This window comes from Rutidosis leptorrhynchoides, chromosome 3 (genome assembly GCF_046630445.1).
Source record: "Rutidosis leptorrhynchoides isolate AG116_Rl617_1_P2 chromosome 3, CSIRO_AGI_Rlap_v1, whole genome shotgun sequence".
NCBI classification, from domain to species: Eukaryota; Viridiplantae; Streptophyta; class Magnoliopsida; order Asterales; family Asteraceae; genus Rutidosis; species Rutidosis leptorrhynchoides.
In genome coordinates, this window is record NC_092335.1 from 242,966,008 (window position 1) to 242,985,320 (window position 19,313).

A 19,313-nucleotide genomic window follows, 5' to 3' on the forward strand; every position below is an offset into this window, starting at 1 on the left:
CGAAGCTACATCTTATTAGTAATTTGAAGGCACAAAAACTAATAAGAAAAGGTTGCTATGCTGTTCTAGCACACGTCGAGAAAGTACAAACTGAAGAAAAGAGCATCAATGATGTTCCCATTGCAAAAGAATTTCTCGATGTATTTCCGAAAGAATTACCGGGATTACCCCCACATCGATCCGTTGAATTTCAAATAGATCTTGTACCAGGAGCTGCACCAATAGCTCGTGCTCCTTACAGACTCGCACCCAGCGAGATGAAAGAACTGCAAAGCCAATTACAAGAACTTTTAGAGCGTGGTTTCATTCGACCAAGCACATCACCGTGGGGAGCTCCTGTTTTGTTTGTCAAGAAGAAAGATGGTACATTCAGGTTGTGTATCGACTACCGAGAGTTGAACAAACTTACCATCAAGAACCGCTACCCACTACCGAGAATCGACGACTTATTTGATCAACTACAAGGCTCGTCTGTTTATTCAAAGATTGACTTACGTTCCGGGTATCATCAAATGCGGGTGAAAGAAGATGATATTCCAAAGACTGCTTTCAGAACACGTTATGGTCATTACGAGTTTATGGTCATGCCGTTTGGTTTAACTAATGCACCAGCTGTGTTCATGGACCTTATGAACCGAGTGTGTGGACCATACCTTGACAAGTTTGTCATTGTTTTCATTGATGACATACTTATTTACTCAAAGAATGACCAAGAACACGGTGAACATTTGAGAAAGGTGTTAGAAGTATTGAGAAAGGAAGAATTGTACGCTAAGTTTTCAAAGTGTGCATTTTGGTTGGAAGAAGTTCAATTCCTCGGTCACATAGTGAACAAAGAAGGTATTAAGGTGGATCCGGCAAAGATAGAAACTGTTGAAAAGTGGGAAACCCCAAAAACTCCGAAACACATACGCCAGTTTTTAGGACTAGCTGGTTACTACAGAAGGTTCATCCAAGACTTTTCCAAAATAGCAAAACCCTTGACTGCATTAACGCATAAAGGGAAGAAATTTGAATGGAATGATGAACAAGAGAAAGCGTTTCAGTTATTGAAGAAAAAGCTAACTACGGCACCTATATTGTCATTGCCTGAAGGGAATGATGATTTTGTGATTTATTGTGACGCATCAAAGCAAGGTCTCGGTTGTGTATTAATGCAACGAACGAAGGTGATTGCTTATGCGTCTAGACAATTGAAGATTCACGAACAAAATTATACGACGCATGATTTGGAATTAGGCGCAGTTGTTTTTGCATTAAAGACTTGGAGGCACTACTTATATGGGGTTAAAAGTATTATATATACCGACCACAAAAGTCTTCAACACATATTTAATCAGAAACAACTGAATATGAGGCAGCGTAGGTGGATTGAATTATTGAATGATTACGACTTTGAGATTCGTTACCACCCGGGGAAGGCAAATGTGGTAGCCGATGCCTTGAGCAGGAAGGACAGAGAACCCATTCGAGTAAAATCTATGAATATAATGATTCATAATAACCTTACTACTCAAATAAAGGAGGCGCAACAAGGAGTTTTAAAAGAGGGAAATTTAAAGGATGAAATACCCAAAGGATCGGAGAAGCATCTTAATATTCGGGAAGACGGAACCCGGTATAGGGCTGAAAGGATTTGGGTACCAAAATTTGGAGATATGAGAAAAATGGTACTTAGAGAAGCTCATAAAACCAGATACTCAATACATCCTGGAACGGGGAAGATGTACAAGGATCTCAAGAAATATTTTTGGTGGCCGGGTATGAAAGCCGATGTTGCTAAATACGTAGGAGAATGTTTGACGTGTTCTAAGGTCAAAGCTGAGCATCAGAAACCATCAGGTCTACTTCAACAACCCAAAATCCCGGAATGGAAATGGAAAAACATTACCATGGATTTCATCACTAAATTGCCAAGGACTGCAAGTGGTTTTGATACTATTTGGGTAATAGTTGACCGCCTCACCAAATCAGCACACTTTTTGCCAATAAGAGAAGATGACAAGATGGAGAAGTTAGCACGACTGTATTTGAAGGAAGTCATCTCCAGACATGGAATACCAATCTCTATTATCTCTGATAGGGATGGCAGATTTATTTCAAGATTCTGGCAGACATTAGAGCAAGCATTAGGAACTCGTCTAGACATGAGTACTGCCTATCATCCACAAACTGATGGGCAGAGCGAAAGGACGATACAAACGCTTGAAGACATGCTACGAGCATGTGTTATTGATTTCGGAAACAGTTGGGATCGACATCTACCGTTAGCAGAATTTTCCTACAACAACAGCTACCATTCAAGCATTGAGATGGCGCCGTTTGAAGCACTTTATGGTAGAAAGTGCAGGTCTCCTATTTGTTGGAATGAAGTGGGGGATAGACAGATTACGGGTCCGGAGATTATACAAGAAACTACCGAGAAGATCATCCAAATTCAACAACGGTTGAAAACCGCCCAAAGTCGACAAAAGAGCTACGCTGACATTAAAAGAAAAGATATAGAATTTGAAATTGGAGAGATGGTCATGCTTAAAGTTGCACCTTGGAAAGGCGTTGTTCGATTTGGTAAACGAGGGAAATTAAATCCAAGGTATATTGGACCATTCAAGATTATTGATCGTATCGGACCAGTAGCTTACCGACTAGAGTTACCTCAACAACTCGTGGCTGTACATAACACTTTCCACGTCTCGAATTTAAAGAAATGTTTTGCTAAAGAAGATCTCACTATTCCGTTAGATGAAATCCAAATCAACGAAAAACTTCAATTCATCGAAGAACCCGTCGAAATAATGGATCGTGAGGTTAAAAGACTTAAGCAAAACAAGATACCAATTGTTAAGGTTCGATGGAATGCTCGTAGAGGACCCGAGTTCACCTGGGAGCATGAAGATCAGATGAAGAAGAAATACCCGCATCTATTTCTAGAAGATTCGTCAACACCTTCAACAGCTTAAAATTTCGGGACGAAATTTATTTAACGGGTAGGTACTGTAGTGACCCGAACTTTTCCATGTTTATATATATTAATTGAGATTGATATTTACATGATTAAATGTTTCCAACATGTTAAGTAATCAAACTTGTTAAGACTTGATTAATTGAAATATGTTTCATATAGACAATTGACCACCCAAGTTGACCGGTGATTCACGAACGTTAAAACTTGTAAAAACTATATGATGACATATATATGGATATATATATAGTTAACATGATACTATGATAAGTAAACATATCATTAAGTATATTAACAATGAACTACATATGTAAAAACAAGACTACTAACTTAATGATTTTTAAACGAGACATATATGTAACGATTATCGTTGTAAAGACATTTAATATATATATATCATATTAAGAGATATTCATACATGATAATATCATGATAATATAATAATTTAAAATCTCATTTGATATTATAAACATTGGGTTAACAACATTTAACAAGATCGTTAACCTAAAGGTTTCAAAACAACACTTACATGTAACGACTAACGATGACTTAACGACTCAGTTAAAATGTATATACATGTAGTGTTTTAATATGTATTTATACACTTTTGAAAGACTTAAATACACTTATAAAAATACTTCTACTTAACAAAAATGCTTACAATTACATCCTCGTTCAGTTTCATCAACAATTCTACTCGTATGCACCCGTATTCGTACTCGTACAATACACAGCTTTTAGATGTATGTACTATTGGTATATACACTCCAATGATCAGCTCTTAGCAGCCCATGTGAGTCACCTAACACATGTGGGAACCATCATTTGGAAACTAGCATGAAATATCTCATAAAATTACAAAAATATGAGTAATCATTCATGACTTATTTACATGAAAACAAAATTACATATCCTTTATATCTAATCCATACACCAACGACCAAAAACACCTACAAACACTTTCATTCTTCAATTTTCTTCATCTAATTGATCTCTCTCAAGTTCTATCTTCATGTTCTAAGTGTTCTTCATAAATTCCAAAAGTTCTAGTTTCATAAAATCAAGAATACTTTCAAGTTTGCTAGCTCACTTCCAATCTTGTAAGGTGATCATCCAACCTCAAGAAATCTTTGTTTCTTACAGTAGGTTATCATTCTAATACAAGGTAATAATCATATTCAAACTTTGGTTCAATTTCTATAACTATAACAATCTTATTTCAAGTGATGATCTTACTTGAACTTGTTTTCGTGTCATGATTCTGCTTCAAGAACTTCGAGCCATACAAGGATCCATTGAAGCTAGATCCATTTTTCTCTTTTCCAGTAGGTTTATCCAAGGAACTTAAGGTAGTAATGATGTTCATAACATCATTCGATTCATACATATAAAGCTATCTTATTCGAAGGTTTAAACTTGTAATCACTAGAACATAGTTTAGTTAATTCTAAACTTGTTCGCAAACAAAAGTTAATCCTTCTAACTTGACTTTTAAAATTAACTAAACACATGTTCTATATCTATATGATATGCTAACTTAATGATTTAAAACCTGGAAACACGAAAAACACCGTAAAACCGGATTTACGCCGTCGTAGTAACACCGCGGGCTGTTTTGGGTTAGTTAATTAAAAACTATGATAAACTTTGATTTTAAAGTTGTTATTCTGAGAAAATGATTTTTATTATGAACATGAAACTATATCCAAAAATTATGATTAAACTCAAAGTGGAAGTATGTTTTCTAAAATGGTCATCTAGACGTCGTTCTTTCGACTGAAATGACTACCTTTACAAAAACGACTTGTAACTTATTTTTCCGACTATAAACCTATACTTTTCTATTTAGATTCATAAAATAGAGTTCAATATGAAACCATAGCAATTTGATTCACTCAAAACGGATTTAAAATGAAGAAGTTATGGGTAAAACAAGATTGGATAATTTTTCTCATTTTAGCTACGTGAAAATTAGTAACAAATCTATTCCAACCATAACTTAATCAATTTGTATTATATATTATGTAATCTTGAGATACCATAGACACGTATACAATGTTTCGACCTATCATGTCGACACATCTATATATATTTCGGAACAACCATAGACACTCTATATGTGAATGTTGGAGTTAGCTATACAGGGTTGAGGTTGATTCCAAAATATATATAGTTTGAGTTGTGATCAATACTGAGATACGTATACACTGGGTCGTGGATTGATTCAAGATAATATTTATCGATTTATTTCTGTACATCTAACTGTGGACAAATAGTTGTAGGTTACTAACGAGGACAGCTGACTTAATAAACTTAAAACATCAAAATATATTAAAAGTGTTGTAAATATATTTTGAACATACTTTGATATATATGTATATATTGTTATAGGTTCGTGAATCAACCAGTGGCCAAGTCTTACTTCCCGACGAAGTAAAAATCTGTGAAAGTGAGTTATAGTCCCACTTTTAAAATCTAATATTTTTGGGATGAGAATACATGCAGGTTTTATAAATGATTTACAAAATAGACACAAGTACGTGAAACTACATTCTATGGTTGAATTATCGAAATCGAATATGCCCCTTTTTATTAAGTCTGGTAATCTAAGAATTAGGGAACAGACACCCTAATTGACGCGAATCCTAAAGATAGATCTATTGGGCCTAACAAACCCCATCCAAAGTACCGGATGCTTTAGTACTTCGAAATTTATATCATATCCGAAGGGTGTCCCGGAATGATGGGGATATTCTTATATATGCATCTTGTTAATGTCGTTTACCAGGTGTTCACCATATGAATGATTTTTATCTCTATGTATGGGATGTGTATTGAAATATGAAATCTTGTGGTCTATTGTTACGATTTGATATATATAGGTTAAACCTATAACTCACCAACATTTTTGTTGACGTTTAAAGCATGTTTATTCTCAGGTGAATATTAAGAGCTTCCGCTGTTGCATACTAAAATAAGGACAAGATTTGGAGTCCATGTTTGTATGATATTGTGTAAAAACTGCATTCAAGAAACTGATTTCGATGTAACATATTTGTATTGTAAACCATTATGTAATGGTCGTGTGTAAACAGGATATTTTAGATTATCATTATTTGATAATCTACGTAAAGCTTTTTAAACCTTTATTTATGAAATAAAGGTTATGGTTTGTTTTAAAAATGAATGCAGTCTTTGAAAAACGTCTCATATAGAGGTCAAAACCTCGCAACGAAATCAATTAATATGGAACGTTTTTAATCAATAAGAACGGGACATTTCACAATGAGCATGGCGTTTGGGATTAAACTACCCAACTATCGGTCAAACCCCAAGAGCTACTAAAGCCAAAAGCGTCCCCTAGCATCAAGCGGGATCTCTAGCCCAAAACGATGCCCTTACCCTTGTCCAAAACCGAACCTATAAAATGGTAAACAACGAGAGGGTAAGCAAAGCTTAGTGAATGCAATAATTATACGAATACATATATAATTATACCTACTTGCATACACTTACACAACCGCAAACATGCTAGCAAACAACATTAGCTTATCGTCGCAATAACAAGCTATAAATCACCAATACCCCCAAGCTAGCATAACATCCGCATATAAATATAACTCGAATAATATAATATGCTTACAACACAAATAACCATGGTTAACCAATACTACAAGGGAACGGCGCTCGCGAAAACGCCATCGGTGTTCGTAACATCCGTTAGGGCACTTAACACCTCGCACCACTAACCCCTAGGGTGGCACCTTAACACCTCGGCACATCACCCTGAGTGGCATCTTAACACCTCGATGCATCACTCATTATTTTTACGGAGTGGTGTCTTAACACCTCGACACTACACTCCTAGGTGGCATCTTAACACCTCGATGCTACACCCGAGTGGCATCTTAACACCTCGATGCTACACTCTTCACGTGAAACATGGTGTCTTAACACCTCGACACTACACATTTCACGCTACAACAAATAGATACATTATATACCTACACATATAATTATTCCACTCACCTCAAAGTCTTCGTGTAAGATAACCGAACTTGCAACGTCAAAGTAACGTACCTATTACATTTTAGCACATAATCAATTCACAACTCAAGTCGGTCAAGCAACTCACTTAACAATCTAGAGTCTTTTGACTCTAAGTGCAATCCCGACCCATTTTGCACCTTTAACCCTAATAATGGGTTAACTTCACCAAAAACCCTAACTTTAGCCAATTAAGGTATTAACACACTTTTAACCACAAAGTTAACTCGTTTTCATACTTGCAAGACAACCTAGGTCATCAAAGACCCATTTGACCCATTTCTAGGTCAACACACCCATTTGGGTCACCCACAACCCAAATCACACCCACTAACATTAACTATAAGTGTATTAGTATTTACTTAGGTCTTCAAGACCCATTTACACCATTTACCCTTTCAAAACCCTAAGTTAGTCACCAATTGGGTCTTCATGACCCAAACTTACCCAAAAACCCCAAATTACTCACAAATGGGTTTTATGTGCAATACTAACCCAAACCCTAACCCTTAAACACATTAAACTAAGGTAATCAAGTTTAGGGCTTACCACAACAATCAAAACGTAGCTAAGGAGGAGATGAACAACTTTAACTCCCGAGTTCTAACCCGAAATGAGCTTCTTCTTCCCCGATTTAAGCTTTCTCACACTTAACCACCCCCTCTCTCTCTAGAATGAATGGATGATGTTTGGTGGTTGAGAAATGAAGTAATGAGCTCACCAAACTGATCCTAAGGCCTTTAATTCGGACCCCAAGGTGATTTTACCAAAATGCCCTCAAAATATCTAATTAAAAAGAAAAGGGGAATCTGTCGCAGACAGATGGCGCGGCGCGCGACACCTCCAGTTCAGCTTCTTTCTTGCCTTTAAATATAAAACCAAAACCCCGTTTCAAGTATCGAACATTACACTTATATACACTACAAATATTCGGGTCTTACAACTCTCCCCCACTTATTCGGATTGCGTCCTCGCAATCCAAGCCGCATGACACGAGGGAAGATAAACCAACACGAACTCTTCGGGTTCCCAAGTGAACTCGGAACCTTTACTTCGTTGCCATTGAACCTTGAAAGTTCTCACCTCTTTATTTCTCAACATTTTCACCTTCTCGTCAAGGATAGCAATCGGTTCCTCGACATATTCTAACTTGTTGTTTAGTTCGATCTCGTCAAAAGGCATCCATGAGGAATCATCCGCAAGACACTTACGGAGGTGGTAAACATGAAATGTATTATGGATCCCCGCAAGCTCTTCGGGTAATTCCAATCGATATGCAACTTCACCAACATGAGCTAAAACCTTGAATGGCCCAATAAACCGAGGAGCTAACTTTCCCCGTTTCCGAAATCGAATAATACCCTTCCATGGCGAAACCTTAAGCATCACCATATCGCCTTCTTGGAACTCAATCAATCGCCTACGTCTATCGGCAAACGACTTTTGCCTATCTTGAGCCTTCTTCAAATGTTCCCGAATCAAATCGATATTGCTATTAGTCTCTAAGACCAAATCGGTACTCCCGATCTCTCTTTGACCCACTTCTCCCCAACAAACGGGAGTTCGACACCTACGCCCATAAAGCATTTCGTAAGGTGGCATCCCGATACTAGTGTGATAACTATTATTGTACGAGAATTCCACCAAAGGCAAATGCTCATCCCAACTACCACCGAAGTCAATGATGCACGCTCGTAGCATATCTTCCAAAGTTTGATTCGTACGTTCGGTTTGACAGTCCGTTTGAGGATGATACGCCGTGCTCAACTTCAATTGCATACCCATATCTTCATGAAACTTTTCCCAAAATCGAGATGTAAAACGGGTATCTCGATCCGAAATAATAGATATAGGAACCCCATGTCGCGAGACCACTTCCTTGATAAACAACTTAGCCAAGGTCTCCGACGATATCGCTTCTTTAATGGGAAGAAACAAAGCGCTTTTTGTCAATCGGTCAACTATAACCCAAATCGAATCGAATTGGGTTCTCGCCGTTTTAGGTAACTTTGTAATGAAATCCATGGTAATGTGCTCCCATTTCCATTTTGGGATTTCTAATGGTTGCAACTTACCATACGGCTTTTGGTGTTCGGCTTTTACTTGTAAACACGTGACACATTGCTCAACATACTTCACAACATCACGTTTCATGCCCGGCCACCAATAATCTTTCTTCAAGTCAAGATACATTTTCGTCGCGCCCGGATGAATGGAATATTTTGACTTATGTGCTTCATCAAGTAGCACCCGTCGGTAATCACCCATCTTAGGCACCCACACCCTTCCTTGGAAGGACAACAAACCACGCGGATCCATAGTAATAAACTCCAATTGGCCCACGATTCGCTCCATATGCTTGTTGTGAACATAAGCCTCTATTTGAATCTCACCAAGCTTTTCAAGAAAATCGTTGGTAATAATCAAACGTAACGACCCCACTTTTATCGCCGGATGTTGACTCTTTCGACTCAACGCATCCGCGACCACATTCGCCTTACCCGGATGATAAAGTATTTCACAATCGTAGTCTTTCACCACATCCATCCACCTACGTTGGCGATAATTCAAATCTCGTTGATTAAAGAGATGTTTCAAACTCTTATGATCCGAATAAATCGTACACTTGACACCATACAAGTAATGGCGCCAAATTTTCAACGCATGCACTACCGCCGCCAACTCAAGATCATGAGTCGGATACCTCGTTTCATGTTCCTTTAATTGTCGAGAGGCATAAGCGATGACCTTACCTCTTTGCATTAGAACACACCCGAGACCATTTAAGGAAGCATCACAATAGACCACCATGTCTTCAACACCTTCCGGTAACACTAACACCGGAGCTTGACACAACTTCTCTTTAACAATTGAAAAGCAATTTCTTGCTCGTTCTCCCAACCAAACCTAGCATTCTTTCTCGTCAACTTCGTCAATGGAGAAGCAATCTTAGAAAAGTCTTGGATAAACCGACGATAATAACCGGCCAATCCGAGAAAACTTCGGATTTCCGTAGGCGTAGTCGGTCGTCCCCAACTCTTCACCGTTTCGATCTTCCCCGGATCTACTTGAATCCCGTTTTCGTTCACGATATGACCAAGGAATTGAACTTCCCTTAGCCAAAATTCACATTTGGAGAACTTTGCATACAACTTCTCCCTTCGTAGCGTCTTCAATACTTCACGCAAATGATGTTCATGTTCGTTCATACTTTTCGAGTAGACTAGTATGTCGTCAATGAACACTATTACCGACTTGTCCAACATAGGTTGGCACACTCGGTTCATAAGATCCATGAATGCCGCCGGTGCATTCGTAAGACCAAAGGGCATAACTACAAACTCATAATGCCCGTAACGCGTTCGAAAAGCCGTTTTCTCTATGTCTTCCTCACGGACCCGCATTTGGTGATAGCCGGACCGTAGATCGATCTTAGAGAAATACGTTGCACCTTGAAGTTGATCAAATAAATCGTCAATCCTAGGTAATAGATAACGATTCTTGATCGTCACTTTATTCAACTCACGGTAATCAATGCACATACGCATACTACCATCTTTCTTCTTCACAAATAACACCGGAGCGCCCCATGGCGAAGCACTCGGTCGAATAAAACCCTTCTCGAGTAACTCTTGGGTTTGATTTAACAACTCTTGCATTTCCGTTGGTGCTAAACGATAAGGAGTTTTAGCAATGGGAGTAGCTCCCGGAACCAACTCAATACGAAACTCAACTTGTCTTTCCGCCGGAACACCCGGTAATTCGTCCGGAAAAACGTCTTCGAATTCACTAACAACCGGAATTTCACGAATAGGTGGTGGCTCATTGCGAGTATCAACAACATGAGCAAGGAAAGCCATGCCACCGGTAACAACAAAACGACGTGCCCGTGCAAAAGTGCATATCGGCACCGGTCTCCTTCGCTTATCACCATGAATAATTAACTCTCCCCCACTTAGGGTCTTCACACGAATAAACTTATCATGGCATGCAATATCGGCTCTATAACGATCGAGCCAATCCATACCAATGACAATATCAAAGTCGCCCAAGGTCATTGGAATAAGATCAATTTTAAAGGTTTCGGCACCAAAAACAACATCACAATTTTCACACACATCAACCACTAGCACCGTCTTGCCGTCCGCTATTTCGACTTCTATCGGACGACTTAACTTAGCTAACGGTCTATTAAGTTTAGGCACAAATTTAGGAGACACAAACGACAAATTTGCACCGCTATCGAAAAGAATCCTTGCCGGATTAGAATTAATCATGTAAGTACCTGAGACAACTTCGTTGCGATTGTTTGGCTTCATCATTGGTCATCAAATAGTTGCGACCCCTAGCCGTACCCGCCGCCTTCTCTAACCGTTTCACATTGTCGTTTCGCAAGTCGGGACACTCCGGCTTCTTATGCCCTTCTTTGCCGCAATTAAAACAAGTGACTTTGTTCCCGGAACGTGGTTTCGGACACTCACGAGCCATATGACCCGGTTGCCCACAATTGTAGCATGTATAAGAAAACCCGCCGGTAGTGCCCTTCTTTGCACTATTGACACTTTCGGCCCCCTTCTTGCTCTTGCTCTTCTTGCTTGAGGCGTTAGAGTAACTAAAACCTTCAAATTTTCTTTTGGAAAACATGAAATCACTCTTTCTTGGAACCTCCGGCTCAAAACCCCGAGCCAACTCGAACAATTCATCAAAAGACTTAGCCATACCCCGACTAATCTTCCCCTTGTACTCATCATTCAAAGTACGGTAGAAATCCATCATGAGCTTATGATCATCACCAACATACTCCGGGCAAAAACGAGTCTTTGCCAAGAAGGTAGACTTAAGAGTAACTAAGTCCATTGAACCTTGTTGCAAATGGTGCAACTCGTCCCGGATTCTATCGAGATCGGAAGAAGTTCGGTATTCCTTGAAAAACTCCTTCTTAAACTCTTCCCACGTCAAGCCCATACATTGTTCCTCACCATACAAGTTGATTTTATCATCCCACCATAACTTAGCCTCTTCTCGTAGCATGCTAGAGCCATACCTCGCCTTCTTCTCGGGAGATCCAACATGTACTTTTCAAGGGATCTCGCACCCCATTAAACATCGGGGGTTGAGCGTCCTTGAAATTCTTGTAGTGGAAGTCCCGCCTTCCTTCACCTCCTTCACCACGAGGATAAATGTTTCTAGCATCAAGGGCCTCTTCGATAGTGACCTTCATTCGTTCATTTATCAAATCGGTCACTTGCCCATCGACCGAATCTTGGAAGACTTTTCGGACGTCCGTAAGAAAATCCGCTTTTAACTTTTTAAAGACGGCCTCAACCTTGGCCGAAAACTCGGCGTCCTCACTTGTACTTCCGTTATCATGATCGGGTCCATTTCTCGTCTTCATTCTATAAAACGAAGTAGGTTAAACGGCAAAACAAAAGACATAACACGTATGTATATACATATACACCACACTACCCCATCTTGCTCAACAATCGTCGTACATTGCTTGTTCGACACGATTTGCGCCCGTAACAATGGTAGCTAATCATTGTTACGCGAGCACGTCGCATTAACTTGCTAGTACAACGTCCATCTCTCTCGATGCTCGCTAAACATACATAACAATTAGCGCATGATTAGTTTACATAAACCTATGCACAAACCAATCCCGATCCGACCCAAAGTCCTACAAGTCCCGCATAGCGCACACACAAAAAGTCTAAGTCTAGGCGCCTATCTCAAGTCACATAAATCCCTTAGACCATGCTCTGATACCACTTGTAACAACCCAAACCAACCCTCGACCAAACCACGCGAAAATACAAAATAAAAAAAAAATTCCTGGGCAGCATACCCGCGCGGCGCGCCATGTAGGGGCGCGGCGCGCCAAAGTGGACTGTCCGGAAAGTCTCTAAATGTGAAAAAGATAGACTAGTTCCCGACACTTTTAGACTAAACGCTTTTTTACCATACATCCAAATATGTAAAACTAACTTGTTTCAAATATAAAATCAATGTTTTCCAGGCGGGGCCCACATCGGCCGTTTTACGAGTTTAATACAATTTACGAGTTTCGACCACCAAAAAGTTTAAGTTCCAAACTACACAATGAGCATGGCGTTTGGGATTAAACTACCCAACTATCGGTCAAACCCCAAGAGCTACTAAAGCCAAAAGCGTCCCCTAGCATCAAGCGGGATCTCTAGTCCAAAACGATGCCCTTACCCTTGTCCAAAACCGAACCTATAAAATGGTAAACAACGAGAGGGTAAGCAAAGCTTAGTGAATGCAATAATTATACGAATACATATATAATTATACCTACTTGCATACACTTACACAACCGCAAACATGCTAGCAAACAACATTAGCTTATCGTCGCAATAACAAGCTATAAATCACCAATACCCCCAAGCTAGCATAACATCCGCATATAAATATAACTCGAATAATATAATATGCTTACAACACAAATAACCATGGTTAACCAATACTACAAGGGAACGGCGCTCGCGAAAACGCCATCGGTGTTCGTAACATCCGTTAGGGCACTTAACACCTCGCACCACTAACCCCTAGGGTGGCACCTTAACACCTCGGCACATCACCCTGAGTGGCATCTTAACACCTCGATGCATCACTCATTATTTTTACGGAGTGGTGTCTTAACACCTCGACACTACACTCCTAGGTGGCATCTTAACACCTCGATGCTACACCCGAGTGGCATCTTAACACCTCGATGCTACACTCTTCACGTGAAACGTGGTGTCTTAACACCTCGACACTACACATTTCACGCTACAACAAATAGATACATTATATACCTACACATATAATTATTCCACTCACCTCAAAGTCTTCGTGTAAGATAACCGAACTTGCAACGTCAAAGTAACGTACCTATTACATTTTAGCACATAATCAATTCACAACTCAAGTCGGTCAAGCAACTCACTTAACAATCTAGAGTCTTTTGACTCTAAGTGCAATCCCGACCCATTTTGCACCTTTAACCCTAATAATGGGTTAACTTCACCAAAAACCCTAACTTTAGCCAATTAAGGTATTAACACACTTTTAACCACAAAGTTAACTCGTTTTCATACTTGCAAGACAACCTAGGTCATCAAAGACCCATTTGACCCATTTCTAGGTCAACACACCCATTTGGGTCACCCACAACCCAAATCACACCCACTAACATTAACTATAAGTGTATTAGTATTTACTTAGGTCTTCAAGACCCATTTACACCATTTACCCTTTCAAAACCCTAAGTTAGTCACCAATTGGGTCTTCATGACCCAAACTTACCCAAAAACCCCAAATTACTCACAAATGGGTTTTATGTGCAATACTAACCCAAACCCTAACCCTTAAACACATTAAACTAAGGTAATCAAGTTTAGGGCTTACCACAACAATCAAAACGTAGCTAAGGAGGAGATGAACAACTTTAACTCCCGAGTTCTAACCCGAAATGAGCTTCTTCTTCCCCGATTTAAGCTTTCTCACACTTAACCACCCCTCTCTCTCTAGAATGAATGGATGATGTTTGGTGGTTGAGAAATGAAGTAATGAGCTCACCAAACTGATCCTAAGGCCTTTAATTCGGACCCCAAGGTGATTTTACCAAAATGCCCTCAAAATATCTAATTAAAAAGAAAAGGGGAATCTGTCGCAGACAGATGGCGCGGCGCGCCACCAGGCCACGCGGCGCGCGACACCTCCAGTTCAGCTTCTTTCTTGCCTTTAAATATAAAACCAAAACCCCGTTTCAAGTATCGAACATTACACTTATATACACTACAAATATTCGGGTCTTACATAGTCCTTAAAGCTTTTTTTGCTCTCCTTTATCTTTTTCCAGTTTATCATCTTAGATCAATAAATATTCAATCCAATCTCAATAAACAATTACATACTTCCACATATCAATTCTTAACATGGTATCAGAGCTAACGGTGTTGATCTTGGATCAAGACAATCGTATTTAGCTTCAATCATTTACCGAAATTAAGCCGCCATGTCAAATGACGGTAGCGTAATGTTTTTTTGAAAGTTTTCTGCCAATGAACTCTTAGGACAAGGTCAAATGAATGACTGTCACAAGAGAGGGCATAGAGAACTCAGAATCATCAAAATCAAACTACAATGTCAAAAATGACAATAGCTCAGATTAAGCCTCAGCAAAATCAAACAGCAACCAAACAACAAAGATTTGTTGGGGTTGCCATGGTGATTAGATTTCGGCTTTAGAACAAAAAAAGGGAGTGGGTTTGCAGCCGTCGGTAACCAAGAGCTACCAACAACGGTGACCACCACCAACCATCAAAATAATTAACGGCGGCCATAGGTGTTTACCTGGCATCGGAAAAAGGGAAAAGAAACCAACAACCTGAATGTCGGAGAAGGGAGAAAGGCAACGGTGGATGAACAACCTGCCATCACTATTACCGAACAAGGTTTCGGTGGAGTTGCAGCACCCAAAGACCAAATCGGTACAAAACTCAAATCCTTTCTCTTTATTCACAGCATCTAGAGAAAATAGAGAAAGTGATAATATCAGTATGCTGAAAATATCTAGAGATAACACCAGTACCCCAAAAATTCGATCTAGAGATGATAATGTTGAAGTATTGAACAAACAATTTAGGGATGATAAAGAATTTGGGGATAACAATTTTTGGGAACTGAATAAACACCATACTCTGTGTACGCGTGATAATATGCATCGATTAAAGATAAAGGTTTTTTGGAAATCACAATACACTGTTGGGGTGGGAAACGTAAGAAAACAAAAAAGATCAGAGGGTGTCACGTGGGGTGATGGACCAAAGGGGTTAACGGGTTGGGAAGAAAGATAAAACCTAATTTCGTGTTTAAAACACACTTGTTTCAAAATACTGGTTTGCAATTCAGTTTATCAATTATTTAACATGTTAGTCAAAAAATGGTCAAATTGTTTTCAACGTACAAGGGAACAATTGGAAGTTTTATGTTTTATGAAAAATTCATTTTTTCAACATTTTTCGATTAAAAGACCATTCAAGTTCAATTGATTAAATGTTTTTTTTTTTCATAAATGATGATGATGTGTCTTTATTTTTGCCCAACAGTCCTTTGTTTTTTAAAACAAAATTATATATTTCCAAAATCTTTTTGATTTTAATACCTTGTGAGTTGGTGAAAAAAAAATGATTGAGTAGATGATGTGATTACATCACTAATCCTTTGTTTTTTATTATATATCCGGTATATATCCAACACACGGTGAGGGGAAGATTAATTCTAAAGACACAGTGAGTTGATCACCGGAGCATCTAATGGAATAAAGCAAAACACTCCAGGCGAACCAAACAAGGTTCACGTAGAACTGGGTTCATGTCAGGATAAGGAAACTTAAGTATTCTAAGCGAACCAAACAAGGTTCAATAATGAACTGAGTTCATGTTTGGAATCTAAATAATCCTAGGCGAACCAGTAAAGGTCCAAGTTGGACCGGGTTCATGTCTAGAAAACTGAATACTCCTTGGCGAATCAGTGAAGGTCCAAGTTGGACTGGGTTCAAGTCGGGAAGTTGAATACTCCAGGCGAACTAGTGAAGATTCAAGATTGAATTGGGTTCATGTCGGGAGGAAAATCAAAGAAGTTCAAGTCGGAAATTGACTAAACACGATTGATGACTAGCTTGCAGCTAGTCCTAGCAAATTTGTAAACCGAAGACTCCTCAACGATGTATTGGGCAAGTTGAATTGTGGAAATACCACTATTCAACTTGAGGGGGAGTGTTAGAATACAGAACCAAAAAGGGATCATTTCCTGAAATGGAATTTTGAATTTGGATCAGAAGTAAAGTTAACTTCATCATTTCCATAAGTAAAAGACAACATAAATCTGAGCACAAAGCATGAGGCAACCGCTATAATCACAAGCATATTTCCTATTTTGATAAAGGGGTTCCAAAATGAGATTTGGAGCCTAACCTCTAATAGAAATGGCTGTTGTATTTTTTGTGTATAAAAACACTTATCAAATGTAAACCGAATAAGAATTTCAATCAATACAAAAATGTAGTCCTTAAAGCTTTTTTTGCTCTCCTTTATCTTTTTCCAGTTTATCATCTTAGATCAATAAATATTCAATCCAATCTCAATAAACAATTACATACTTCCGCATATCAATTCTTAACAGCCCAAGTCTGCCTTCCCCTTCATCACGTCCCCAAGTATATAGTTGACCTACATTGACCATGAGTTAAAAAACGTTATTTCAAACCACTTAATGAAATACATGGATTTAAACTGTCGAGGTATTTTAATAAAAAAAATCAGAAGCTAAAAAAAGATTGTTGTGTTACAACTTTAATATGAGAAAATGTTTGATTAACACGACACAAAGAAGTTGTGAAACATTTAAGGTTGCAAAAAAGCTAATAGGGTAGTAATTGGTCAGCTTCTTGAGGGGAATAATCGGAAAATCGGGGATTAATCGGATGTTGACTATGTTTGACTTTGACAGATTTTGACTGATTACTACCTACATTGACCGATTAATCCCGAAATCCCCAATTAATTCTGGCAGATTAATGGGATGTTAGCTGATTAATGGGATGTTGGCCGATTAATCTGATGTTATGTTGGCCAATCAATCCCTTGACATAGGACATGACCCATATTTGACGGATTTTAATTAATCAGTTCAAACTCTCTAAAAACCGAGTAATCGCATGTCATGAGTTTAAATCGATAGTGCTGCTCACGCACTTCCTATTCAGTAGCAGAGATAACAGATTTGGTTACCATGTGCTGATCACATTACTTTGACAGATTAGGAGTGACTCAAGAGTATAAATACAAGATTAGGTCACTGTAGTTGTTAGCTTATGATATTTTGAGTGTGCAAACACCATTTATCCCTCTCTTTCTCTGTGATCATTTAGATTGTAATCTCAGTCTCATTTAGATTGTAGTTTCAATTCAAAGCTGATTCTTCTTGCGAAGCTTCCTATTTAGTTACTAGTTCTTCTTCGATTCGTTGTGAATTCAAGAAGATTATATCATCGCATAATAATTAAGAGTTTTACACTAAATTCTACATAATAAAATAGAACACTAACATGATGATGGCTGGAAACACAAACAAAAAATAATGGCCATGAAAAGACACTAACATGATGATGGATGAAAACACGAATAAAAATATTAACTGACCATGAGAAGACGTCACCAACAGAATTAACAAGAGAATGCAGTCCACCAAGAGCAACAGTTGTAACTGAATCAAGATTAGGGTTTAGAGTAGGACGAAAAAGGGTGTTTTCATCACCAAAGCCTAAGCGACCACCATCACCTTTACCCCAAATCCATAACTTCCCATCAACAACCACACTTGAATGAAACAAACAACAAGCAACACTATTGTAATTGATCGGAGTGACACGTGGCAGATGATGAAGAAGGAAGATTGAGTGACGAAACTGGACAAGAGTATAATTGGGAATCTTGTTTGCCGTTACCTAATTGGCCGGATGAACCTCGTCCCCATGAGTATAGCTGGAGTTTGTTGGTGGCGGTGGCGGTGGCGGTAGTGAGTTGACGGATGGCCATTTACACTGTTTGGTTTGGTTTAGTTTGACTTTGCCTGCATGAAGTTTATTTGATTTTGTACAAACGATGTACATGCACACCTACGAAAATAACTCAAATTGGCGTTTCCTTTTTTTTTTTTTTTTTCTCTTTACAGTAAGTGTCGATTCAATGTCGTCTTGACTGCCGCTTAGAGTCTAAATTGAATTGGTCAGACGTAATATCCATAATAATTTGATCCTACCATTTTCATGTCATTTAATTTTTATATTTATCTCCGTCTCTTTTATGCTATTTTTTTGGTTACTTATTTATTTACCCATTTTTTTCTTTTTGAATTTTGTTTTCTCCTATTTTTTGACTGGAGGTCCATTCAGAAGCAATCTCCTTATCTGTCGAATAAAGAGAAGGATGACTTTCTTTACTTTTGAAAGTGTTTTTCACTCTGGGTGAAGAAATGACTTGTCTTTATTCTCGGATAGGAGAATGATCATTGTCTACATCTCACCTCCCCATACACCACTTAATTGATATTGGTTTTTGTTATTTTTTTTATATTATTTATTTATTTATTTATTTTTATTTTTTTTGTAAAGAAAAAAATAATTACTTTTAAACACATTTCACAATTCTTTTTCGTTTCAGGTCCGAGTGATCCAACTGTTACGCATGCTAATAACGTATATCACTTATACAGGTCAACTGTTAGCTCTCTCCGC

General features: G+C 38.5%; 1 pseudogene; it reads right to left on the reverse strand.

Moving 5' to 3' along the window:
• LOC139900912 (RCC1 domain-containing protein RUG3, mitochondrial-like) overlaps nucleotides 1–18,615 on the reverse strand; it is a 29,617-nt pseudogene extending 11,002 nt beyond the window's left edge.
• Between the last annotated feature and the right edge of the window lie 698 nt (nucleotides 18,616–19,313).